Source organism: Petaurus breviceps, unplaced genomic scaffold, assembly GCF_028583685.1.
Source record: "Petaurus breviceps papuanus isolate PSGF00001 unplaced genomic scaffold, PetGlider_PUasm1.0 90879, whole genome shotgun sequence".
NCBI lineage: Eukaryota > Metazoa > Chordata > Mammalia > Diprotodontia > Petauridae > Petaurus > Petaurus breviceps.
The window spans coordinates 568,761-596,125 of NW_027187368.1; the positions used below are offsets into that span (position 1 = coordinate 568,761).

General features: G+C 39.0%; 1 protein-coding gene across 6 annotated transcripts in view; it reads left to right on the forward strand.

The window, feature by feature from the left end:
* Nucleotides 1-1,276: 1,276 nt before the first annotated feature.
* The window catches only part of STRBP (spermatid perinuclear RNA binding protein), a 134,599-nt gene continuing 108,510 nt past the window's right edge, over nt 1,277-27,365 (forward strand). For 3 of the 6 annotated variants that reach the window (XM_069073730.1, XM_069073735.1, XM_069073734.1), the window contains exon 1: nt 1,278-1,467. The gene's annotated coding sequence lies outside the window, so the exon portion shown is untranslated. Of the gene's footprint in view, nt 1,468-6,889; nt 7,072-27,365 lie in introns of all 6 variants that reach the window. The other 3 variants (XM_069073733.1, XM_069073732.1, XM_069073731.1) reach the window with 2 other exon arrangements.

Here is a 27,365-nt window from a genome sequence, read left to right on the forward strand (position 1 = left end):
AGTGACAGGAGCTGATTCTCCAAGGTTCTCACCAAGATTGAGTCACTAAATCAATGTCTTGGACAAATCATCTTATTTTTCCTACCCAATTAGAATGTAAGCTCCTTGAGGGAGACTGTTCCTACCAAAAGTGTTGGGCACATTTCTTTGCACATACTAAGCATTCAATAACCATCGCTGGCAAATTCCCCCCCCCCCCATCATAAGATCATTTATTCATTTCTCTAGTTCCGATTTCTTCTGTAAGAGGAAAGGGTTTGACTAAATAATTTCACATTATCACAAAATTTCAGAACTGAGGCTTAGAGCCCCTACAGTACACTTCCTCCCTCATTTGACTGAAGAGGAAATTGAAACCCAGAGGAGTGAAGCGATTTGCCAAGGTTACACAGATATTAGGTGGAAGGACTCTTGTTTATTGCACTTGTCGAAACGCACCTAGGGTCATTTAAATAAACTAAGTAAGCATTTATAGAAGATTTAGATAGGATGGAAGGGGCTCTAGTCAAATCTCCACCTTTTACAGGAGGTGGAGAGCGAAATGCCCTCCGCCAAGGTCACATATGGTAAATAGCAGGGAGGGGACTCGAACCTGAGACTTCAGACTCCAAATCTAGTCCTCTTTTAAATGCACCCTGTTGCCTTCCAGCAGTGAAGGCGGTCGTTTGTTTAAAAGGCAAACACCCCCTGACCCCCAATATTTTAAGCTCTCTTCTCTCCTTCTCCTCTGTCCTGGTCGCCACTATCTTCTTTTGCCTGGAAACAGCCCCAATAAGCACCGCAGGGAGCGAACCCCTGCCGGTAACTGGGGTCAGACCGGCTCCTAGGTAAGGAATCCGGCCCCCTCCGCCTCCTCCGGGAAGCGTCAGAGTTTCCGAGCCCCGAGCACGCAGCTCGCGCGCTCCAAGGTCCCTCGCTCCGACAATGGCGCAGCACGGCTCAGGTGTAGCCCTGGGAACGTGGGGAGAGAGAGAAGGGGAGGGGCCGGAGGGAAGCGGGGATAGAATTTCGGTCGCTCCGGCCCAGGCAGGTGCTGCCGGCCGAGTCGGCAGTTCCCACGCGTGCGCACTAGCGTGCCCCAGGTGCGTAGTTGGCGCAAGCGGCAGCGGGCGCTGGCTCAGGCTCTCAGGTGCGGCACAACAGGCAGGAGGGGGAAAGAGAGAGAAGGAAAAGGAGGGGGGGCGAGGCGAGGGCGAGGGGCGGGCTTCCGTTCCTCAGCGGCGGCGAGGCCCGCCCCTTCCCCAGGCCCACCTATGAGGAGACCTAGAGAGGTCACGTGCTCGCCGCCTAAGCCCCGCTCGCCGCCAGAGCAGCCGCGGCAGCAGCAGCAGCAGCAGTAGGAGCCGGAGCCGCCGCCGCTAGACCGAGGAGCCGGAGCTGAGGAGGCGGCGGCGGCGGCGGCGGTGCGGGGAGCCCAGAGGGAGCCCGGGTTTGGGCCCGGCAAGCGGGAACTGGGCGCCGGCTCGGGTAGGCGTCAGGGGGTGGTCGGGCAGTCCGCGGTTGGAGGCGGTTGACTGCGGCCGTTGTGGCGGTTGGGAGCCGGCCGAGCGCTGCTCCGCATTGTTTATTGTGTGTGTCCTTAGCAGCAGCAGCCGCGGCCGCGGGGAGCCCCTAGGAGCTTGGAGCCGGGGGAGGGATCCTAGCGCCTCCCCCACCTCTCCCGGGCCCGGCCCCGGCCCCGGCGGGGAGGATGGGCGGGCTTTGTATCCGCCGCCGCCGCGTCCCGGGAACGACAAGGGCAGGACGGTACATTCACCTTTGGAGGGGGAGGGGGAAAAGGACGAAGATGAAGCATGGGATATGTGTGGGAGAGCTAGCTCGCGCTCAGCCCGGCCAGATCCGGGAAGGGGAGAGGCTGGTGGTCGAGGATGGAGACGTGTGTGTGTGTGTGGGAGGGGTGGGGGTGGTCGAGGGAAGGTGGGGAGGGAGTGAAGGGGGAACTCGAAAATGGAGAGAGGGTGGGGAGCTCCGAGGGTAGGGAGAGGATGGTGGGAGGGTCGAGGATGGGGAGAGGGTTATGGGAGGGTCGAGGACGGGAAGGTGGAGTGGGGGCCTAGAAGATGGGGGGGAGAAATGAGGTTCGAGGATAGGAGAGAGGGAGTTCGAGGATGGGGAAGAGAATGGGGCTCGAGGATAGGGTCAGAGGATGGAGGCCGAGGAGGGGGTGAAAGTATGGGGGGGGGGGGTCAAGAACAGGGAGAGAGCCAGTGGTGTAGGTATAGTGAATGATAGAGAGACAGGAAAGGTAAGTATAGTGAGTTGGGGGGCTCGCGGCATTATAGTGGGGAGAGGTGTACGATGGCACCCAGTGGGAAGTAGTAAACGATTTGGGATTCTTATTCTAAGGAGGAAGGCTTGGGTAGTGGGTGGGGTGGGGAGCAGGGTTTTTTTTTTGTTGTTGTTGTTAGGCGAAGCACAGCAAAAGATCCTCTGGGTAAGGCATGGATAGTGAAGGTAGACTGTAACTTACCTGGTAGGTAGGGCAAGGATATGTTTGTGTGTGTGTGGGGGGGGGAGCAATAGAGGGAGGGGCATAGGTAGAAGAGAAGTGATGGGAGTGATGCAAAATTCTTGAGTTTGGGTTAAGAATAGAACAAGAACAGAAGGGCAGGATTGTTGGAGTTTGAAGAAGATATCAGAAAGGGCCTAAGTTAAGCTATTAGAGGTAAAAATAGGGTTTTTGGTTAGAGAAGAAATGAGAGGATGGTAGGGTGCTAGGGTAGTGGAAAATTGATCGGGCTTATGGATTTGAGGTTAGAGTAAGGTAATATCTTGGAGACAAGGTTCCCAGTATTCATGATAATGAAAAGTTGAAGGGCAGATCTCCCAAGATGCAAAAGCATTGTTTCCTTAGGGCAATGGAGGTTAGCTGGAAGTGGTTCACTTCCTTAGAATGAATGGGGAGGGGGTAAATGATAAGCAGCTTCTGGTAGGCCTTAAGTTAGAAGATTTGGGTTTAAGCTTTGATACTTACTAGTCATGTGAACAACTTGAGGTTACTTGAGCTTTCTGAACCTCTGTTCTTATCTGCAAAATTCTGAAAAATAATACCTGAGCTAGCTTACAGGTCTGTCAGATAGTTTTGAAACCGAGTTTAAGTAGTATCTAAGGGCAGAACTGCAAGATTAAGAGGAATATTCCGTGGAAGGGAGGGTTGGGGAAGGCTTTGAGATTGTGGGGCAACCTTCTGCACTGTTAGGTGTATCAGTGCTTAGGGCTAAAAGTTCTGAACTTGTGAGTGCCAAGCACCTTGGACTGGAAGATGGATGCATGAATGCTCAAATTTCTCAGGTAAGGTGTAACAAGAGGACAACTGAAAACAGGAAGATACTGTCTCCTGGTGATGGCCATACTCTTAGTGCCAGTTAGAGGTCATCTTGAACTGGAGAGCCAGGTCTGGGCCTCAAACTTAAGGGGATCCTTAAATTTCATAAGAGTCACAGAAAATTAGCACTTGGAGGGAACTTAGAAGGCCTCTATTCCTATCCCCTCATGGAGGTGACTTGCTCAGGGTAAGTAGTCATTAGCAGAAATGAGATTGTATCCCAAGTCTTCCAGTTCCCTGTTCAGTACTCTTCCACTTCATCATGCTGTCTTTCTAATTTAGTATGAAAAGAACTCTTTTGACTGAGCTGTGGCTGCCTGAAAACTGTTTTGCTTTTGTGCTTTTGGACACAAAAGTCCAGTAAAGCATTTGTTAAATTAAAAAAAATATATGTTATTGAACTTTTTCATTTTGTTTTTTTGTTGTCAAGTGTCTGTTATGTCTCTGGGCCTTCAGATGTAACTGGCTGGACACTTTGCCGTGGAGATTCTGCAAATAGTGTGTTCTGGTTAGTTTTTAAGTAGAAGACATGAATTTTATCCTGGTGACCTAGTCACTGGGCTAGAGTACTTGATCTGTTCCAGTTTTGTAGGCCTGCTCTCTGTGGCCTCACAGGGAGAAAATAGGTCTGCAGGAATTTATTTTACCATTTGAGTCTTGTTGGGTGTATTTTCTGTCATCCTGATGGGCCGGCCTGGCTTCTTCCTGGGCAGCTAGCTTTAGAGCTGTTGAAGTGAGCAGGTTCTGTGGCTGGTACAGGCATTTTTCCACTAGGCTGCCAAACACACGGGGAAATAACTGTTAGGGGTTTGAGGACAGATATTTTAGTGCTATTCCCACTCTGTATTCTGTGGCTAGTGTTACATTCTTGGGGATTTGAAAGGATCAAGGAACCTTGCTTTGAGTGCCTCCATAAGCTAGGTGGTTCCCTAATAGACCAGTAAAAGGTGGCCCTATTCAATGTCTCTCAATTTAGTCTATTTAGACATTTTAATGGCTAATTTGATCATATTTATCAGAAATGATACTGCTTCTCTGACTTCATATAATGTGTAATGTCCCTTGTGTGGTTTTAAAACAAAAGACTAACTCGTGAGCTTTCTGCACAATTGTTCCAACTTTTGACAATTTAGAAGATGTCTGTGAACATTTTTAGTTAAGGATATTCTTATTGGGTCTCTCCTTTGACTAAATTTTAACTATAAACAGGCAGGCTAAGTGGAGAGTGGCTAAACATAAAATAATTTGAATTTGTAAATGTGCACATTTTGAAATTATTATTCTCTTAGAATAAACTATCTTTAGCCTAATAGTTTTTTTAAAATTCCAGATCACGAAATAGCAAACTAAGAGAATAAATTTATTCCATATTCTCTTTGAAAGGAGGAAGAGTTTTTGAGAATGTGATTTGCCACAGATTTCAACTATACATACTGTGACACCTACTGGAAGCTCTGTTGAGGTGTGATAAAGCCTATGGAATTACTGTTATTGGCAGACATGTTTGACCTTAATTTTTTGGCAGTGATTTGTGCAGTTTTGGACAAGAATTGGGGGTGGGGGTGGGGGGTGTAATCTTTGAAAATTCCTATCAGCATTGCTAATTTTTTGTTTTGCATTTCCCATTTTTTGTGAGGCTATTTGGGTGATCTAGGGCTAGGAAGAAAATGACTTTAGAACATCGAATGTTAGAATTGGGAGAGGGACGTTGGAAATTGTCTACTTGTTCAACACTTTTTTTTTTAAAACTTCAGAAACTGAGGTGTAGTGCAATTTTAGCATAGTGGTTATACTTTGGAACTTTATGAAGTGATAGGACTCAGGACAGTCATTTCTGAATTCTTCCAAACTATTCCAAATTTATGAACCTCTGAACTCAGACTATCTCCTGAATACTTGGGAGTCTACATAACTGGGTTCCGGTTTCTATTTTCCCAGTGACTTGCTGGATGAGATACTTAATCCTTTTATACTCCTTTCTCCTACAGAAACCTGATCCTTCTCTATCTCAAGAGAATGGAGATGGTTTATATTAAGTAAGTTTGAGTCCTTTGAAAGAATAGATCTAAGTAAATATTGGTCATAAATGTTATTTCCTTCTGTCCTTTTCCATCCCCCTTTCTGCAGAATTAAAAAGTAGTTAATGCTTTCTATACTTTGTTATTTGTATGTTCATTTTGCAATGGGAACATTGGATAGAGGAAAGATTCTGTTTCCTTGAATTGTAGTTACTCTGCAAAATGAGGCTATCTCCTTTGCTGTATAGCTGTCTCATATATGTCCATATATATGTCCATATATGTCCATAGCTGTCTCATATATGCAATATTCTGTTGCTGAGTGCTAGGCTGGTCTGGATTCTTCAGTCATCACTGCTTATGAGGGACAGTATTTGCTGGCTATTCCTTAAAATTGTTTCCCCAGAAACTAAGTCACTTTGGGCTACTAAACACATGGGTAATAAAAACAGATAGTGGACCTTTGCAATAAGTTTTGCAAATATTTAATCAAAGTTGAATTTTCATTGTCTTTTTGAATACCTTGAAAAGAATTGACATCGCCTCAAAGCAAGTGCATTTGATTTGAGTGCTTTTTCGTTTTTTAAAAAAATTTTCTGTACTCCTAGAATCAGAGAGTGAGCTTATAAAATAGAATGTCAGTGCTAGAAGGAATTTTAGAATTCATCTACTCTAGTCCCCCTTCTTTTACAGATAAAGGGACTGAGGCCCTGGGAGATGAAGTGATTTTCCCCAAGGTTACCTGGAAAGTTAGTTAAAGATCAAGAGGAGAACTCAGGTCTTCCCAGTCTACTGCTTATCTCTCCTATACCTTACTGCTGTCTGTTGAGGTGCTGCTGTATGATTTCTAGTCCCACTGACAGTTCACAACTCTTTCTGAGGGAATGATTTTAAAATATATGCGTGTGTGTTATAGTTTAGTTTTCTTAATTTTGAAAAGCTTCCGAATACTGGTTATGATCGACATGGCAAAATGTAAATAGTAAATTGCTTTATTAGTCATTAATTTATTTCACCAGAGGGTTGTGACATTGAGCATTCATTCATGGCAGAATGTAAATAGTAAATTGCTTTATTAGTCATTAATTTATTTCACCAGAGGGTTGTGACATTGAGCTTCATTGGTAATTTCTCTTTATGCTGACTGAGAGGGTTCACCAGCTTGTGGAACAATTGAGGTGTCTTGCATTTTTACCTCATTTTTATTTGTTTTCACATAGTTTTTTTTTTTAATTGGAAGATTGGTTGTTTTTTTTTTTTTCAGAATCTGTTTAGCTGTAGAAAAACTTTGCCTGAATAGGCAATTTAAAAACTTCGTAGTCCAATCTAATTTTAGGAAGCTATTTATTGAGATGTTAGATAAATTTATGTGGCAATTAAAATTGAAAGAATGAAGTAATGAGACCAGGTTAGTGGTGATATAATCAAATATTGGTGTGAAATTGGAGGATTTGTAAGTCTTTAATATAGGTTCCTCTGCTTAAGTGGTGAGTTGACTAGATGAATTTATCTCATCTATACCTAATTTGAATATTTCTTGCTTCAGGGTTATAGAGTCATTCAGGATCTTACAATCATAGAATATTAGACTCGGAAATAACCTGAGAACATAGAATGTTAGAAGTGGAAAGAGAATTCTAAAATTGTCTTGTCCATCCCCCTCATTTTGGAGAATGGAGGAAGCTCGGGCCATAGAGATGAAATGCCTTTCTGAAGGTCACACAGCAAGTAAGTAAATGTAGTTGGTGTCTTTGTCTGATGCTCTTTCTACTATATGATGGTATTCTTTAAGTGTAACCCTATTTGATGAATAGCCTAGGGATCCAGGTTTTTGGTTTCCTAATTATATTTAACAAGACATAATAAATACAGCTTTATTAGAAATATTATATTCATTAGTTTATTCATCTTCAGTAGAATTCAAATGGGTACAATTGTTTGTCTCAATAATAAAATCACAGCCCTTTTGAATTGTGTGACTTCATGGCTCATTTCCATTTGAAAAGTGAGAATTCTGCAGCAGGTTGTGTAATAAATCCCCTGGCATTTCTAGGTCACTGGTTAGGTGTAGCTCTTTAACTCTCTACACCTGCAGGTTTTTTTTTTTTTTTTTTTTGCTCATCTGCAGTATTTTCCAGGTGCCAGGGCTTTTCATAATCTCCCATTGGTCTGCTCTGCTTTTGTTCATTGAAATGAATTTAACCATTTCAGTGCAGGTAACTACTGTCTAAAAGTCAGTGGAGAAGGAAGGATACATATAATTTTGGAAGGAGTTTAGCTGCCATGTATTGTTTTGTTTCTGCTGTCATAGTGTTCTAGAATCATGGAATGTCACAATTATAAGAGACTTTAGAATTTAGAATAGAATGTTAGAGCATTGGAGCTAAAGGAACTAGATTAGGGTCTTTTAATCCAGGGTCTTATAACCTTTTTTTGTGTCACGGACCTCTCTGACTGGTGAAATCATTGGATCCCTTCTTAGAATGTTTTTAAATGTATAAAATAAAATACATAAGTTTATGAAGGAAACCAATTATTGAAATACATATCACAATGTTTTGAAAAAAGTTCATGGACCCCAAGGCTAACAAATCCCTTATCCATGCTGATCCTTTTCATTTGAATTAAGGAGGAGCTGAGGTCTAGAGACTTGAAGTGACTTGAGCAAGGTCACATAACTAATTTAATGGCAGTCAGAATTAGAAAAAACGGCTTCTGCCCATTTCTTCCTCTGTAAAATTAGGCAGGATTAGATGACCTCTGAGGCCCCTTCCAGCTCTAAATTTATGATTTTATAAATGGTAGTAAATGTGATTTTCTCATAGAACAGGTATTTAAATAGAATACTTTGGAAAGGACTAACATTCTGTAACTCCCTTTCCCCTCACCCCTTTCTGTCAGCTGTGTCACTTAGATACATAGTTTTTGCACATAGTAGGCAGTCAATAAATAATACTTAGTCTGTTTGATGTGAGTTCAAAGACTACCACTTGTATTGCTAAAGTTATTTTGTTTTGGGTTCCTATCACCCTTGCTGGAAATGAAAATTCTTGGATTTATAAATTAAAAGGGAATGAGAGGAGATAACTTTGTGAAAGGGAAAATATAGGTAATTCTTCTACTTTTCTATTTAGTTACAAAAGAACCTGGAACTCACCAAATATTACACATAGTAATTAGTTTTCCTCCTGGTTACACAAGCAGCTGTATTACAACTTAAATGAGATTGTGAAGTATATGGAAAGAACACAGCCTTTAGGAATTAGAAGGCCTGAATTCAAATTGTGGCCCTGCCACTAATTTGTTATATGACCATATGCAAGTTATTTCCTCTCTCTTGGCCTTATTATCCTGTTGTCATAGCTCCATTTTTGTGCTAGACATTAACCTTTAATGCTTACTACTCTATGACCTTGAAAACAGTCATTTAACTTTTGAGTTTTAGTTATCTGTAAAATAGGGATAACTTGTACTACTTACCTCATAGGATACCTGGGAGGAAAGTACTTTGTACATCTTTAAAAATCTATATAGAAATGGGAGTTACTATCATATATACTTCCTGACATTTTTGTCCACAGAACCATTCAGTGGCTTTCTGTTGTTTTATGATAAAGTCCAAACTCCTTAAAATGATATTCAAGACCATCCTTACTTTGTCTACTGCAATCGGTGTTTTTCCAGTTTTATCTCCTATAACCTTGATCCACATGCCAAAACTAGATGACTTCCAATTCCTTCTTCTAGGCTGTTTTGTTTCAACTTTGTTAATAGTCTTTCCCATGCCTGGTGTACTTCTGCATCCCTAACTATCAAAATCTTGTCCATTCTTCAAGGCTTAGCTCAAGCACTATCTTCTCCAAGAAACCTTCTTTGATTTTTTTACCTTCCTATTCTACCCAATGAGGTTGCTTTCCTAGTACTTTGTACCCTCAACACATTTACTTTATTTTCTGCACTACAGGTTTTCCCTCCTGTGGTATGTTTGTGCCTTTCTGTGCTGTATCTCTTCTGCTGGATTATAAACTTCATAAAGGCAAAGACTATGTATTATTTATCTTTTTATCTCCTCCTCCTTATAAAAGTTAAATTTTAGGTGAAATAGACACCTAAAAGGTGGTTGAATGAGCAAGAGAGTTTTGCTAGATTCCATGACAACAGCAACCATATAGGTTTTCCTTTTTTATTCTGTAGCATTGTACATGGTATCCTGCATCAGATAATCCTTTAATAATTTTTTTGTGAGAGCAGCTAGGTGGTGCAGTAGATGGAGCACCAACCTGGAGTCAGGAGGACCTGAGTTCAAAATAGGCCTCAGACACTTATTAGCTTTGTGACTCTGGGCAAGTCTCTTTACCTTGATTGCCTTTCTTTCTTCCCTCCCCCTTACTCCCATTTATTTTTGGTGTGAAATAGATATGATGCTGACTTCTGAATTCCATTATTAGCCTTATATTTATGGTGTTCTTTAATCCCTAAATACAGAGTTTACATATTTGTTCTGTGCTATTTATGATATCCATATGAGATAAGTGATATGCTCTTATACTTTTTTTTTACACATGGGGAAACTGAGATACAAGAAACAGGTGTTAGCAACCTTTCAGAGAAAACTTACCTGAAATATTGTACCAAGTTGCTGATTCTTCAAAGGAAAGAATACCTGGTTTGAGGTTAGAGTCTCTTTGTTAAGTACCAGCACTTCTAGCTGTTCGACTTTGGACAGTTCAGTTAATCATTTAAAAAATACAAAGCACCTGCTTTGTATAGGTATTTCCCTTCTCTTTTTTTTTTCGGAGGTAGGAGTTGATTAACTGGGTTATGAGAATGGCAGTTGATGGAGTTTCTATGGGATAGCTTTAACATCATTCAGTAAGCATTTACTCACCTACTACAGCATGTGAGGCACTATGCTAGGTGTTAGGGACTCAAAGACAAAAATCAAATAGCTCCTTCTTCTGAGGAGCTTACTTACCAGACCAGACATGTGCAAATATATTTGAACTATAATCAAAATATATATGAGGTAATTTTTAAGGGGAAAGACATTAGCAACTTGGGGAATTGGGAAAACCACACAAGAGGTGATATTTGAGGTGAACTTTGAAGGAATTTAGGGATTCTAAGATGTAGAGGCAAAGAAAATAAAATACTATAAAGAAGCCATGGTCACACACATGATCAGATAATAATGGGAGATAAAATATCGTGTGGAAGGAACAGTAAGTAAATCAGAATGGCTGAAATATAAGATAGAATGCAGGGAGGGGAATAACTATATAGTCCTGGAAAAGTAAGTTGGAGGCAGATTATGAAGGCCTTAAATGCCAAACAAAGAAGTTTGTATTTCATTCTGAGGTAGTAGGGAGGTATTAGAGTTTATTGAGAAAGGGAGTAATTATAGTCAGATCTATGTTTTTAGGATATCAGTTTGTCAACTTTGTGAAGGGGGAATTGGAGAGGGGAGAGCCTGGAAATGGAGGCCAATTAGGAAGCTATTGAAAGAATGAATGAGGGTGGTATGAACTGGAGGGAGGGGGTAGGTGAGATATATTGTGGAGACAGAGTTAGACAAGGTCTGGCACTTAGACATGGGGGATGAGGGAAAGTAAAGACTTGAATATGATAGGATTGTGGACCTAGGTGACTAGAAAGATGGTAGTATCCATAAGAGAAGTAGGTAAGATTGGGGAGGAGGGAAGATGAATTCTGTTTTAGACATGTTAAATTTGAGATGCCTATGGGACATCCACTTGGAAATATTCAATGGACAGTTGGGGATGTAGGCCTGTATGTAGGGGAAAGATTAGGGATGCATATAGAGATCTAATAGACATCTATGCAGAGATGCTAATTAAACTCCTGAGAATTGATGAGGTCACCAAGAAAGAATATGAAGCAAAATTTCTTTTTTTTTTTTTATAAGCAATTGGGGTTAAGTAACTTGCTCAAGGTTACACGGCCAGTTATTTCTGGGTGTGGTGCTGAGTATCTGAGCCCGGATATGATCCAGGTCATCCTGGATGCTGGAGCCGGTGCTCTTACTCGCTGTGCTACCTGCCCGCCCCAAGCAAAATTTCTTAATCTGCTGTCTGTGGGCTTTATTTAAATTTTGGAGGCATGGTTACATGACTTGCCCGGGGTCACTTAGCTAGTAAGTGTCTGAGTTCAAATTTAAACTCGGGTCCTTTTGACTCCAGGGCTTTTAACTATCCACTGTGTCACTGAGCTACTTTGGGTCTGTGAACTTTTTAAAAAGTTATTTTCAGTTCTGAATACTCCCTCTCTTCTTCCCATCTGCACTATTTGAGAAGGCAACATGAATATATTGTATTACATATATATATATAACAGAACGTGTATGTATTGCCGTGCCAATGAAATTCTCACATTCTCCCCGCCTCCCCAGTTAATGCTTCATTCTGGACTCAGTCCATCAGCTCTCTATCTGGATAGTATGTTTCAGCATGTATCCTTTGGTATTATAATTGGTCATTATATTGATCAGTTGTTTACCTTTAACACTGTTCTTGTATGAATTGTACTGATTCTGTTTACTTTGCATCAGTTGTGAATTTGTATTTTAAAAATATTTTAATGTTTGTAATCCTATGCATTTTATTTTATGCATTTAAAAACCTTATTCTGAGAAAGGCTTCACTAAATTGGCCAAAGGGGTCCATGACACAGACACACCCGAGCACACACCCACACACCCATACATGCATGTGTGTGCTCACATACAAAACAACCTGTCCAAGATGGGTAAGAATATCTGGTTCTTAATAGAGAGGAGAGCCCAGGATAGAATCTTGGGGTGCCCTCAGAGTTAGGGGCTGCAGCATCCAGCAAAGGAGACTGAGAAGGAGCAGGCACATAGGCAAGAGAAGAGCCAAGAAAGCAGTATCATGAAAACCTAGAGAGATCAGTATCCTAGAGGAGAACTTATCTAGGAGGATAAGGGTAGTCAAACTGTCAAATGCTGTAGAGAGGTCAAGAAGGATGAATGTTGAGAAAAGGCAGTGGTAGATTGCATGTAGTTTAGAAGTAAGAAAGTAAACGGAAGCAGAGTGGATAGCTTTTTTTCTAGGAATTTGGCTTTGAAAAAGGAGATATAGGATGATAATTTGAGGAGATATAAGGGTCAAGTAAAATGTTTTTATGTATGAGGGATACTTGGGTGGTTTATAGGCAGCAGGAAATAAACCAGTATTTATAGAGAGATTGGAAATTAGAGGGATTGATTGTATGGGATCAAGGGTACAAATTCTCAGCGAAGGAATCTCTCATCTGGTGAAATACAGTACTTGAGATGGTAGAACAGTTGTTGATCAGTGGTGAGGACCCAGATGAAGTCATACTCTGATAGACCCTAATATCAGTGGTTCAAATGTTTCCTCATCTACAGAGGGTCGGTAATCTTACTTTGCATTTATTTGTGAGGAGAGTCCTTTTTTAAAACTATAATGTGCTAGAAATTATCATAAAACAAGTTCAAGAACAGAAGTGAGCTCAGGGACAGGCCAGAAGTTTTCCAAAAGTTGATGTGTCCCTAGGGAAAGCAGAATGAATCAGAGAGGGAAGCTGGTCTACCTACAGACGTGTATATAAACCCCTTCTCTGCAGCTTGGGCTACATTGAATCTCTAGTTTGTCCCAAGCACCATAGGTTAGTTGTCTCTCTATTCCATTCAGTTCCATTCAGCAAATATTTATTAAGTCCTTTGTGCAAATGATTGTGCTAAGCATGGGGAGAGATAGAAAGTTTATATAAGGCATATATATATAGTTCTTGTGTTGAATTTTTAATTGACATTTTAATAATGCTTTAAGTTTTATGTTATCTCTTAATCTTTTTAGTTCTATTGTTGTTTTTTGCCTTTTGGAGGTCAATTGGGGTTAAGTAACTTGCTCAAGGTTACACGGCTAGGTTGTGTGTGTGTGTGTGTGTGTGTGTGTTGTGTCTGAGGCTGGATCTGAACCCAGGACCTCCTGACTCTGGGGCTGGCGCTTTACTCACTGCGCCACCTAGCCGCCCCTTTTTAGTTCTGTTGTTGATACTATCGGTATCATTCACATTTTATAGATAGGAAAGCTAAGTCAAATGATTATCAGTGCTTATGCAGCTAATAAGTGTCAGTCATCATATAAACCCAGCCTCTTCAATTTTCTTTCTAGTGTGCCATGTTGCCTACTACCATACAGTGCTGGGGGTGGGAGTGAGGGGTGATAAAGCAGCATTGTATAGTGAATACAGAGCTAGCCTGAGAGTCATAAACAACTAGATTCATGGGCAAGTCACTTAGTCCTTCAGTACCCTGGTCAATTCTCTTAAGATTGTGAGTTGTAGAATAGTTGCTGCTTTGCATTGGTATAGGTAGCTTTCTCACCAGAAGTTCCCTATATTGGTGAAATCAGATTTGTTCCCATGTGCAAAAGTGCATCACTTAGGTACAAAACATGTCTGAGAGTCATTACTAATTTTAGAGGTCACTGAAGGCTTTAGAGAAGGTCCTGTGTGAATTGGGCCTTAAAAGATTAATAGTGAATTCAGTAGGTAAAGAAAGGGAGAGAGAAGACATTCTAGGCATAAGGACAGTGTGAGCGAAGACATGGAAGTGATTTCTGTTCCAAAATTTCACAAAAAGTCATCCAGAAGCCCATGTGCAAAAAGAAAGGGAGCAGACAGTAGAGCTAGTGCCAGTGTAGTGTGATAGTAATGGAATGTGGAGATTCCCCTGTATTGGGCTTGGTTTTCAAATTGATTGTATTAAAACCCAGAGCTTGTTAATCCCACCTGTGGGATGGACTTTTTGATGTGAAAAGAAAGTCCTGACTGGGAGGAGCTGGTGACGTAGATTTGGAGAGACACTAGAGAGAGGCGGAAGATTTTTTTTTTTGGAAGCAGCACCTCGTGGAGAGAGAGAGACTAAGAGGATTGCTGGTGGCCGCTTTGAATTGCCCTGGACTTTTGAGACCTGCCCCCTGAGCTGCCAAGGACTGAGGAGACATGGCTGTTTTGCTGGTACTTTGTCTGTCTGTTTTGATGTTATTTTGCCAGATATGTCCACTGGTGAAAGACTGTCCTGTTGAAGAAGTCCTGGAACCTGGCATTTGGTTAAGAAGGCCTGAGACTGTCCTGCAGACAGAGAGTGAATACTGTCCACTGGTGAGGGACAGTACTGTTGTTGCAGGGGTCTGGAGACTGTCCTGCAGACAGAATGAATACTGTCCACTGGTGAGGGACAGTACTGTTGTTGCAGGGGTCTGGGAGCCTTTCTGTTGGTTCAGAAGCCCTGAAGAAGGATTTTCTTGTTGTATGTTTACAGAAATCCTGGGAGAGGGCTTTGCTAATGAGTTCAGGGGTTCTAGGACTGTTCTACAGACAGAGGATAAATTCATGAAGGGACTGGCAATGTATCTTGTGGCTTTGCTAAGCCTTGTCTCCCCAGGAACTAAGATTGCTGAGAACTTGCCTCGTGTCAAGATGAAGAAAAGACCTCCATTTGGGTATTAAGTGCTGTGTTTAAACTTGATGTAACTCTGGGGTAGATTCAATTGTGATCCAGGGGTGGGGAACTTTTGACCTTATGTTTGGAAACTAATCTCCATTTGAGAAGAGGGGCTTTGTGGTGGACTTAATTAAGGTATAGCCTAGGGGTGGAGAAGCATTTAGAACAGAGACTTTGTAATTGATTGAATGATTGGAAGGTCCTGGGGTGAGGTAGTACTTGGAGATTATTTAATCACATTTAGTAAGTGCTGTATTTGGAATGATGTCATGTTTTGATCTTCTCTGTTCTTGGTTTGTCACTAAATAAAATAGAGAGCACCTATGCTGGTATTTTGAACCTGGGAAGTTGCCTTTGCTTGATATTACATTACATGTAGTCATTCAAGTCTGTAGCCTTCCAGTGACCCAGAGACATGTCCAAGACATGGGCCCAAAACACTAGAGGTCAGAGTAAGAATCCAGGTGATCCAGGGTGAAACAAAGTAGAACCTACCGTTCAACCAAAGGAACATACTAGGGGGAAAGACCTACTTCAGGAGCTAATACTGGAGAAATTAATTAACTAAAGTTAATTTAGTTATTAATTATTATTATTTAACTATTATAAACTAAATAATAAATTATTAACTATTAAAACTATATTAAATTAAAAATAAAAATTCAAATAAATTAAATATTAATATTAAATACATTATTATTAATTAATTACCAACCAGTAAAAAAAAGTATTGCAAATCTATTGATGCCCCCAATACAAGGAGAGGATAATTCTCCTGTGACTTGTGAGCAGGAACTCAAAAGGAAAAAAGTGTATTTTCCACTAGGATTACATGAATATTTATTTAAAAAAAAATGAAACTAGAGATTAAAACAAGCGCTGGAGGAGAGAATTGAAACTAGAATAAATAGAAGGGACAAATCTCACCCAAATAACAGAATCCATGAAAAACTAGACCAAACAGATCAATGATAGGTACAAAACATGTCTGAGAATGATAAAAGTTTGAAAGAAAAATAGTGGAAGAGATATAGTAGCAAAAATATTTGATCTAGAAAACAGATTAGGAAGAGGTACTTTTAGAATCAGTCACTAAAAACCTAAGGTTATAAAAAGAACTTGTATACTATATTTTTAAAATTCATAAATGAAAATTGCTCATATCTGTTAGAACTAGAGGACAAAGTGAAGATAGATACCACTGATTACCTATTGTGGAGGTGTCAAACATGGTCCATAGGCCACATGTGGCCTACTACACTCTGAGTGAGGTCTGAACCAGATTAAAATATAATTGGTAAATATTTATTATAATAAATAAAAGTACAATAAAACATAGATAATATATTTTTAAAACTAAGTCAATATATGACCCTGAAGAATTCTTATGTATGGATTAGTGGCCCTCATTTCTACTTGAGTTTGATACCACTGGCGTACTAAAAGGAACCTGGAAAGAAAAAGTCTGAGGAATGTTAAAACTAAAATCTTGAGCTTCCATGTGACAGGAAGAGTACTGCAAGAATCCAGGAAGTAGAACTTCCAAATGCTAAAGAATCATTATCAGTATTACACCAGACCTGGAAGTTTCTATAGTAAGTGAGGAGATCTAGGAATACATTATTTCAAAATGCAGAAGCAAAATCTTCCAAATGAATAAGAACTTACTTTGCAGTATAGTCCTCCAGGGGGAAAAATGGATCTTTAATGGAATAGAAGACTCTCCCTCCCCTCCTTCCCATCCCTCTCTTCCTTCTTACCTTTTCCTTCCCTTTCCTTCTCCCCTCCCTTTACCTTTCTTTCCTTCCTCTCTTTTCTTCTCCCCCCCCTTTCCTTTCCTTCCCTTCCCTTCCTTTCTTTCTTCCTCCATTCCTCCCTCCCTCTCTTAATCATGGAATGCCCCCCTCCTGTCCTTCCCCTGCACTTATAAACATTTATACTCAAGGAGCGGCTAGGTGGAGCAGTGAATAAAGCACCGGCCCTGGAGTCAGGAGGACCTGAGTTCAAATCTGGCTGGCCCCAGATACTTAACACAAAACTAGCCATGTGACCTTGGGTAAGTCACTTAACCCCAAATGCCCTACCTCCAAAAAAAGACAAAAACAAAAAAAACCCCAACAAAAACAAAGCCATTTATACTCAAGCAAAACACATTTTTGCACAGATCCCTTCATCTTTCTCAGGAGGTCCTTGGGAATCATGGTTGGTCATCACACCAATCAGAATTTCTAGGTCTTTTCAATTTAAATTATAGCTATAATATTGTTGTTGCTGTATAAGGTCTCTTGGTTCTTTTTACATCAGTTCATACATGTATTCTCTGAAACTGTCCCTTCATAATTTTTTATAGCACAGCAGTATTCCATTATATTTTCATACCATAATTTGTTTAGCCATTTGCCAAATGATTTCCACCCCCCCCCCCCCCCCCCAGTTTCCATTCTTTGCCATAGCAGGAAAGAACTGTTATATTTTTATACATCCTTAGTTTGTTTTGCTTAAACCTGATTCTTCTCTTAATCAGCCCTTCCTCTCATATCCCTTTCTCCCTCTTGCTTGTTTAATGAAAATATATTTCTGTATCCAACTGTGTTTGTATGTGTATATTCTTTCCTCTTTTGAACAGATGAAAATGAGGTTCAGGTGTCACCTGTTCTCCCATTCTTTCCTCCTCATTTGCATAGACTTATACTTTCACACCCTTATTATGTGAGATAATTTTCCCTAACCTTCCTCTCCCTTTCCCTCATTAGTATATTCCTTTTCCTTTCTTTTGGTATTATCAAGATATAAAAGAACTACTCTTTGACCCTCTTTTGAATTAGATGTTCTTTATGACCCCTGATGGATGATAGGGTTTGGGGGGGAGGAGAACAGGACATATACATAAGTTTTCTGTATTATAATGTAAATTGTTTATATTTGTTTAGTCTCTTATGATAACTCATGTTTACTTCAAGGTTTTGATATCCTGTGTTTATACTTCAAAATTTCTATGCAGCTCAGGTTTTTTCATTAGTAATGTATGGAATTCCTTGATTTCATTGAAGGTTCAATTTTTCCCCTGTAGGATTATATTCCTTTTTACTGAATAAGTTATTCTTCTTGTAAGCCTATTTATCCTTTGCATTCTAGAATATCGTATTCTAAGATCTCTGCTTCTGTTTGTGGCTGATAAATTTTGTGTGATTCTTACTACTTATTGGTACTGGAAGGCTACTTTCAGTATTTTTCTATGACATGAAAACTGGATGTTGGCCATGTTTCTGGCATTTTTCATTTTGGTGTTTCTTTCAAGAGGTGACTAGTGATCCTTTCATATTTCTATTTGGCTCTAGTTTTAAGAGATCTGGGCAGTTTTTTAATAACTTCTTGAAATCTGATGTCTAGTCTTTTCCCCCCTTCTCCTGAGGTCAGGGCTTTCAGGTAGTCCAGTGATTCTTAAATCTCTTCCTTTTTTTCCGCTCTTTTTACTTCATTTTAATATTTCTTGTCTCATGGAGTCATTATCTTCTGGTTGATCCATAATAATTTTCAGGGAGTTTTATTACTTGATTAAGATTTTATAACTCTTATGTGAAACTGTCACTTAACCCTTTCCAATTCTTTCCTTCATAACTCATTTCTTTTTCAATTTTTACTCTAGCACTCTTGTTTCATTTATAAAAAAAAAATTTTAATGCTACTTATGTTTGTGCCTGTGCTACATTTTTCTTTGAGGTTTTGCTTATAGATGTTTTGGAGTTAATTCTCTAATTCTGGGTTTATGTCTTGAGCATCTCTGTCACTATTTTTTATGTTGGTATTCTTTTTTCCTGTTTACTCATTCTTCCCAGTTTAATTCCTGATTTCAGAATGAATGTTAGGGATAGGCTTTGCTCACTTATGTAGGGAATGTCTGTTGCTGCTGATATTGAGTGTTGGGTATTCCAGGATTACAAGGATAGACCAGACTGGGTCCTTGGAAGCTTTCAGTTTTTCCAAAGTGATCTGATTCAAGACAAAATCTGATTGCTACCCCCGTGATCTGAGCTCTGCAAGTTCCTGACCTGGATTTGGATAGGAGCAATACTGTGAATTTTTCAGATTGGAAGTTTTAGTAGATTGCTGTTGAATTAAGCTATCTCTAAAGTTGTGCTTTTTCAGAATGACAGAATAAAAGACTTCCTTTTGGTCTGGGAAGCTGGAACTGAGAATCAGCTCTGCTTCTTGGGTTTGCTTCTAAACTTGCTCCTTGTTTGGTATACAGTATAGGGCCTGTGATTGCTCTTTGTCCTGGAATGCCACCACTAGGCATGGATCCCCTTCTCAGTCTGTCCTGCATCTGTGATCTGGAATTGGTTGAGTGTCAGAGCTACTAGTTGCAACTCTTCCTCCACTCTACACATGCTTAGGCCCTTTGTATTGGATCTGGGACCTCTTATTTCCTTGGTGCAAAATCCTTGCTGCACTCTGGAATACTGTCTGCTTGCTAGAGTTGCTGGTCAGATCCCACCTCCAGTGTCTTCAGACCCCTCTGACTGTGATTTTTATTGGCTTTCTTCATTTGAATTTTGTCTGGTGCATTTTCTAGCTCTGTTTAAATGCATTTGGTGGGAGTGTAGGGGATGATACCTTGCTGTACTTTTTTTTTTTTTTTGGAGGGGGGAAGGCAAAGCATTTGGGGTTAAGTGACTTGCCCAAGGTCGGACAGCTAGTAAGTGTGTCAGGTGTCTGAGGCCAGATTTGAACTCAGGTCCTCCTGACTCCAGGGCCAGTGCTCTATTCACTGTGCCACCTAGCTGCCCCAGTTGCTTTATTTCTTTGTACTCTACTATCTTGATTTTGCTTCTGGAATAAAGTACTTTGAAGCATTTCTGATGAAAAGACCAGAGCTGAATTGGAACTTTGAAATATTAACTGCAGAGTATAGAGAAACCTTGAAGGTAAATGTATTTGAGCAACTAGAAAGACTTTTGTGTAATGTAGTAAAGTTAGCAGTCAGTTATTGTGCACTTAGCTATGTACCAAACAGTGTAATAAGCTCTACGGTTACAAATATAAACGATAAGAAAATCTAGGCTGTCTAGGCTTCTTGAGAAGCTAACATTCTAATAGAGGGAGAGGAAGCAAGTGTCTCTTTAGAACCTAATCTTTTTTAAAGGGTATTGAAGAGAAGTTAAGTAAGAAAAAGAGGACCTAAGGAAGGGATTGGTTCTATTCTGAGGGTTTTAAAGGGAAAAAGAGAAGGGCAAGGATAAAAGGGATGTATGAATGTAGAAAGGAAGAATGAGGTGAAATTTACTCCCTCATATTTTGGATGAATGAGAAAAATATACAAATGTGAAGTCAGCAGTGGGGGGTGTTAATCTGATGAACCTCACTTTTTCTGAAATAGATGAGAGTTGACAATACATAGCTTGATGTAAAAAATAAATCAAACTTAGTAGGAAAAGAAGTGAGGATGGGAGAAAGGGTTAAGAAGTAGGATAATAAGGGGGAAGAGATAGTTTCAAATGAAATTTCGTCATCTATAGGCAGGTATTAAAAGGGGTGTGTGAAAGAAATACAAAAAAACTAGATTTTAAAGGGGAGATGCAAGTAATTGGTGAATAGCTGAATAAATTGTGTATGTAATGGTTTATTATTGCACCACAACAAATTTTGAAAGAAACAATTTCAGAGATGCCTGGGTAGTACAAATTGAAGCAGAGTGAATTGAGCAGAATGAGAGAACAATTAAAGCAACAAGGTAAAGGAAAACACATTTTTTAAAAATAGTAGCTTATTTTTTCCAATTATATGTAAAGATAGTTTTCAGTATTCATCTTTTTTTTTTAGATTTTGATTTCCAAATATTTTCTCCCTCCCATCCCTCATCCCCAAGACAGCAAGCAGTCCAATAGAGGTATACATGTGCAATCACATAAATAAAATTCCATGTTAGTCATGTTGTGAAAGAAGAAATACAACAAAAGGGAGAAGCCACAGAAAATAAACCCCAAACTCCCCAAAAGTAAAAATACTATATTTTAATTAGCGTTCAGACTCCATCTCTGGATGTGGTTAGCATTTTCTGATATGAATTTTCTGTCTTAGATCATTGTATTGTTGAGAAAATCTAAGACTGCCATATTGATCGTCACAAAATGTTGCTGTTACTGTGTACAGTGTTTTCCTGGTTCTGCTCACTTCACTCAGTATCTGTTCATGTAAGTCTTTCTGGGTTTTTCTTTCTTTTTTTTTTTTTTAAAGCAATCGGGGTTAAGTAACTTGCTCAAGGTTACACGGCCAGTTATTTCTGGGTGTGGTGATAAGTATCTGAGCCCGGATTTGATCCCCAGGTCATCCCGACACTGGAGCCGGTGCTCTTACTCGCTGTGCTACCTGGCCGCCCCTTTTCTGGGTTTTTCTGAAAGCTTCTTGTTCATCATTTCTTACAGCTCAGTAGTATTACATTACATTCATATACCACAAGTTGTTCAGACATTCCCCAAATGTTATTCATTCCTTCAATTTCCAGTTCTTTGCCACCACGAAAAGAACTGCTATAAATATTTTTGTATATGTAAGGCCTTTTCTCTTTTTTATGATCTCTTTGGGATACAGACCTAGAAGTAGTATTGCTGGATCAAAAGGTGTACACAGTTTTATGGCCTTTTGGGCATAGTTTCAAATTGTTCTCCAGAATGATTGGATCAGTTCACAACACTAACAATGTATTAGCGTCCCAATTATCCTATATCTTCTCCGTTAGTTGTCATTTTCTTTTTGTCCAATTAGCCTAGCTGATAGGTTTGAGGTGGTACTTAGAGTTGTTTTAATTTGCATTTCTCTAATAGTAATTTAATAGTAAATAATAATTTAGAGCATTTTTTATATGATTATAGATAGCTTTCATTTTTTCATCTGAAAACTGCCTGTTCATATCCTTTGACCATTTCTCAGGGAATGACTTGTCTTATAAATTTGACTCAATTCTCTATATATTTTAGAAAGGAAACCGTTATTAGAAACACTGGCTGTAAAAATTGTTTCCCAGCTTTCTGCTTCCCTTCATAATCTCGTATGTGTTTGCTTTATTTGTGCAAAAGCCTTTTCATTTAATGTAATTAAACTTATCCATTTTGCATTTTGTATTGTTCTCTGTCTCTTGTTTGGTAATAAATTCTTTCCTTCTCCATAGATCTGACAAGTAAAATATTCCTTGCCCTTCTAATTTGCTTATGATATTGCCCTTTCTTTCTGAATCATGTACCCATTTTGAACTTATCTTGGTATATTTATGGTGTGAGATGTTGGTCTATGCCTAGTTTCTGCCATACTATTTTCCAGTTTTCCCAGCAGTTTTTATTAGATAATGAGTTCTTATCCTAGAAGCTGGAGTCTTTGGGTTTATCAAACAGTAGAGTCACTGACTCTAGACATTGACTACTGTGGCTTGTACTTAATCTATTCCACTGATTCAGCACACTATTTCTTAGGCAGAACCAAATAGCTTTGATGATTACTGCTGTGATTTACAGTATAGTTTCAGATCTGGTATGGATAGGGCACCTTCCTTTGCATTTTTTTCATTAATTCCCTTGATATTCTTGACCTTTTGTTCTTCTAGATGAATTTTGTTGTTATTTTTTCCAGGTCTATAAGATAATTTTTTGGTAGTTTGATTGGTATGGCACTGAATAAGTAAATTTACTTAGGTAGGATTGTCATTTTTATTATATTAACTTAGCCTACCCATGAGCAATTGATATTTTTCCAAAGTTTACATCTGATTTTATTTGTGTGAAAAGTGTTTTGTAATTGTGTTCATATAATTCCTGGTTTTGTCTTGGCAAGTAGACTCCCAAATATTTTGTTATCTGTAGTCATTTTAAATGGAATTTATCTCTTGCTGCTGAAGTTTCATTGGTAATATATAGAAATGCCGATGATTTGTGTGGGTTTATTTTATATCCTGCAAGTTTGCTTTAGTTCTTAATTAGTTCAAGTATTTTTTTAGTTAATTCTCTAGGCTTCTCTAAGTATACCAGCATATCATTTGCAAAGTGTAATAGTTTTGTTTCCTCATTGCCTATTCTAATTCCTTCAATTTCTTTTTCTTTTCTTAATGCTAAAGCCAACATTTCTAGTATAATATGATAGTGGTGATGATGGCCATCCTTGTTTCACCTCTGATCCTATTATGAAGGCTTCTAGCTTGTCCCCATTACAGATTATACTTGCTGATAATTTAGATAGATAGTACTTGTCATTTAAAGGAAAGCTCCATTTGTTCCTATGCTCTCTAGTGTTTTTAATAGGAATGGATGCTGTACTTTGTCAAAAGCTTCTTCTGCGTTTATTGATAATCATATGATTTCTGTTGGTTTTGTTATTGATATGGTCAATTATGCTGGTTTAAGGAAAACATATTTAAAAGATTTAACTGATGAAAACACTGATGAACCATAGCTCCAGAGGACCTATTTAAAACATGTTACCCACCTCTTTCTGGAGCAAATGATGTACTCAAGGTGCAGTGACACATTTTTTTGGAGGGGAAAGGCAAGACAATTGGGGTTAAGTGATTTGCCCAAGGTCACACAGTAAGTGTCAAGTGTCTGAGGCCAAATTTGAACTAGGGTTCTCCTGACTCTAGGGCCTGTGCTCTAATCATTGTGCCACCTAGGCTGCCCCAGGTTACACATTTTTGGACATTGTCACTGTGTGGATTGATTTTGCTTTCCTTTGCTGATTTTATTTTAGAAGTTTTTCTCCCCAGCGTTTTTTATTTTTTAATGGGTAAGTGGGTTGGGGTAAATGGATTAGAAAGTGTAGTGTTGTGCTTCCCCCTTCCCCCCCTCAAAAAAAGGATGGTCATTGAAACATTTTAAAATATGGTGAAGACTGAGGGGCAGAGGAGGGAGAGAAGGAGAAAGAGATGGAGAGAGAGTTGCCTTTCATGATCAGAGTAAGTTTGAAGGGGCATAAAAATCAGGAACTATTGCTTAGCTTATGTACTTGAAGCTGGAAATGCTAGAGCATTGTAAAGGTCCCTGGGTACCAAGTTAAGTATTGAACATAATACATTAGACCTGGAAGGAATAGGACTCTGCTTGGTCTCAGCATAGCTAGGAGTAATGGATGGAAGCTGTAGTAATGCAGATTTTATCTCAGTTTAAAGAAAGATTTCTAAAAATATATCTATGTAAAATAACAAAAATTTTCTGTTTCCCAGTCCTCAACTTGAGGACTTTTACTGAAGAGTTCAACTTTCATTCTTACTGTTCTTTTCATTACATTATTATTATTATTGGGTGAATTTTTCTGGTTCTGCTTGCTTTTCTCTGCTCCAGTTTATATAAAACTTGCCATGACTTTCTGAATTATTAATATTCATTGTTTCTCACAGTGTAGTAATACTCCTTTACATTTATGTAACAGAGCTTGTTTAGCCATTCCCATTAGATGGACATCTACTTTGTTTCCAGTTAGAGCATGTTTAGCCATTCCCATTCAGTGGACATCTACTTTGTTTCCAGTTAGAGCATGTTTAGCCATTCCCATTCAGTGGACATCTACTTTGTTTCCAGTTCTTTGCTACTACAACTAGAGGGGCTCTAAATATTTTGGTATATATAAAACTTTTTTTCTATCTCAGACCTTCTTGGAGTATTGCTTAGCAGTGAGATTCTTGGGTCAGAGGGTATGTAAACTTTAGATAACTTGTCTTATCATAATTACAAATTGATCTCCAGAATGGTTGAACCAATTCACGATGCCACCAACAATGTATAAGGAAATTGAGGGATTTCTGTTGAGGTATAGAATGGATTGTAGATGACTTCTGCAATCTCCAATGCTAAATTTCTTTGATTCTAGACATCATTTACTTAAACTCCTTCATTTTACAGATGAAGAAACTGTATAGTCCACAAGGTTTTAGTGACCTGTCCAGTATCACATAGGTAGTAATAAGTAGAGCTGAGATGCAAACCCAATTTCTTCTGATTCCAAACTGCACGAAGGTTTTCATCTTAGATGAAAACAAAAAGAGTTGGTGGTGCCATTGGCAGAGAGAGAGGGATCTGATATAAAATGATAGAATATAGAATAGCAGATATAGAATGAGCATGTATTTTTGAAACACATGATCAGAAATTTGACAAATGTGGGCATGTTATTTCTATCTTTGATGCACACGCTGGGTCTTAACTAATTGCTTTTCATTATCAATATCAAGATAAAAGATCTAATTTCAAAAGTTGTTTTTGAAAAGGTGGATCTTTGGATTTCATAGCATCATTTGATTTAAATAAGTTTCCTTAAATAGCTGGGTTCTTATGTGTGGATTCTGAATCTAGGTAATTGATTTGGAAAACCTTTTACTTTTATAAAGCCTGTAAGAACTCCATGTCTTCAGTCTAAGTGCAACTTATGTATATAAAGTTTACCAAATGGAGTTGCAGTCGACATTTCTTACTGTATTAATGGAAGTTGAAAATAGTGTCTCTTCCCCTGAATACACCTTCATAGTTTGACTCTTGGATGTAGATCTACATTAGGTGATCATCCCTTTGAAAGCAGCAGATGAAAGTTGCAACTAGAAAGCCATCCATTTGAGGTAAGCAATGTTTTTTCTTTTAAACCAAAAGGAGTTCAGGTTCATACTCTTGGAGCCTCACTCTGTTCTGCTTCTTTCTGTGCTGTTTACTAGCTATGTGACCTTAGATGGATAAGGCCTCTCTTTCCTTCTTTGTACAGTGAAGGAATTGGAATAGATGACTATAAGGTCCCTTTCAACTATGCTTTATGCCTTACTATTTTCTGTCCTAAGACCTCTTTGTGCTATGATGGTCTTTGTGACTCTTCTGTGATGTGATCTGAGGCTAAAAGGTAGCCATACAAATTTTTGTCCACCTGTCTGTATTTCTTGATTCAACTCTGTCAGGCAGCCATGGTATAGTGGAAAGAGTATTGGATTCTGTTTCATAGTATGTGTTTCAAATTCTTGTGTTGCTTACTCCTTCCAGTAACAATGAGCAAATCATGATTCTAAGTCTCATTTTAATGGAAATAAAATACCGATAGCTCTCACCTCATAAAGTTGTCATGAGGAACAAATGAGAGAATGTGTTACATGCTTTGTTAAAAACCTTAAAATGCTATAGAAATTTTAATTATTGTTATACCTAGTTTTACAAAATTTTTGATGGAGTTCAGAACTTGATACTTCAGTTTCTCATGAACCTCAGTTTCCTCATTTGAGAAACTTAGATTAGACCAGATCTTTATGGGTCCTTTCAGTTCTTTTATCATGTGATTCTGCAAGTATGAGAACTGAGCAAGAAAAAATATGAGGCAGTTAGAATTACAGAACTTTAGATGTTTTTGGTCCTTGAAAGCCCAGTCTTTGTATTGGTTCCATTTCCCATCTTTTTAGAACCATATACCTTAGGTCATTTTTATAACTTGAAAATAGCCTAGAGGTTTGATTCCAATTTACCCTAGGGAAAAAACAAAAACATTTTCCCCAAAATAGTTCAGGCATTTCTGTAGCTCTTTTAGGATATTTAATAATTCATGATGTATTTACATTTAACGCATTCTTTAAAATATCTGAAGCAATATACATCTAATTTGTTGTTTAAAAAAACTTTTTCATGGCTTACACATTTTGCACAGAATTAAAAAAGGAGAAACTAGGTCATATGTAGATTCTGAAAGCCAGGACAAACCTTAGAAAACAGGATATTTTAGCTGGAAGGAATATTAGACATGATCTAGTCCAGACTCCTAATTTTACAGATGGGAAAACTGAAGCCCATAGAAATCAAGTGATTTGCCCAGGTTCCACAACTGTTAAGTGTTGGAACCAGGACAGTAAACCAGGTCTTCTGCCTCTTTGTTGGGTTTTCCAGTCTCCTGTGATGCTGCCTCCTATTTCCTTCTGAGTATGTGTGGTAATAATCTCTATTGAGGAAGTGACCTTTTAATATTTATAATGGGCTTCATAATAATCAGAGAAGATAATGTTGTTTCCTAAGAATAGCTTAAGTTTCTTCATTTAGTATAGATGCTGTTGAGTAGTTTCAGTCTTATCTAGCTTTTCTTGACCCCATTTGGGGTCAAGATACTGGAGTGGTTGACCATTTCCTTCTTCAGCTCATTTTATAGTTGAGGAAACTGAAGCAAACAAGGTTATGTGACTTGTGCAGGGCCACAGGTAGTGTCTGAAGCCAGATTTGAACTCAGGAAAGATGAGTCTTCCCCACTTCAGAACCAATGTTTGATTTACTGTGCCACCTATCTGCCCCCTTCATTTAACATCAGTGAGCCTTTAATTAGATTTTAAGCTCGTCGAGGAAGTTGGCTTGGTTTCTTATGATTAGTACTGTGAGTAATGACACTTTACTGGTCTTTGAATTTTTAAGACAGTCTTGACTGCTTTCTGAGAACCCAACTTAACTAAATTCAGAGAAGCTCTTCACTGAAAAATTGACCTCCAGATATGTTTTTGGCCATATTGATCCTAAATTATAAGTGT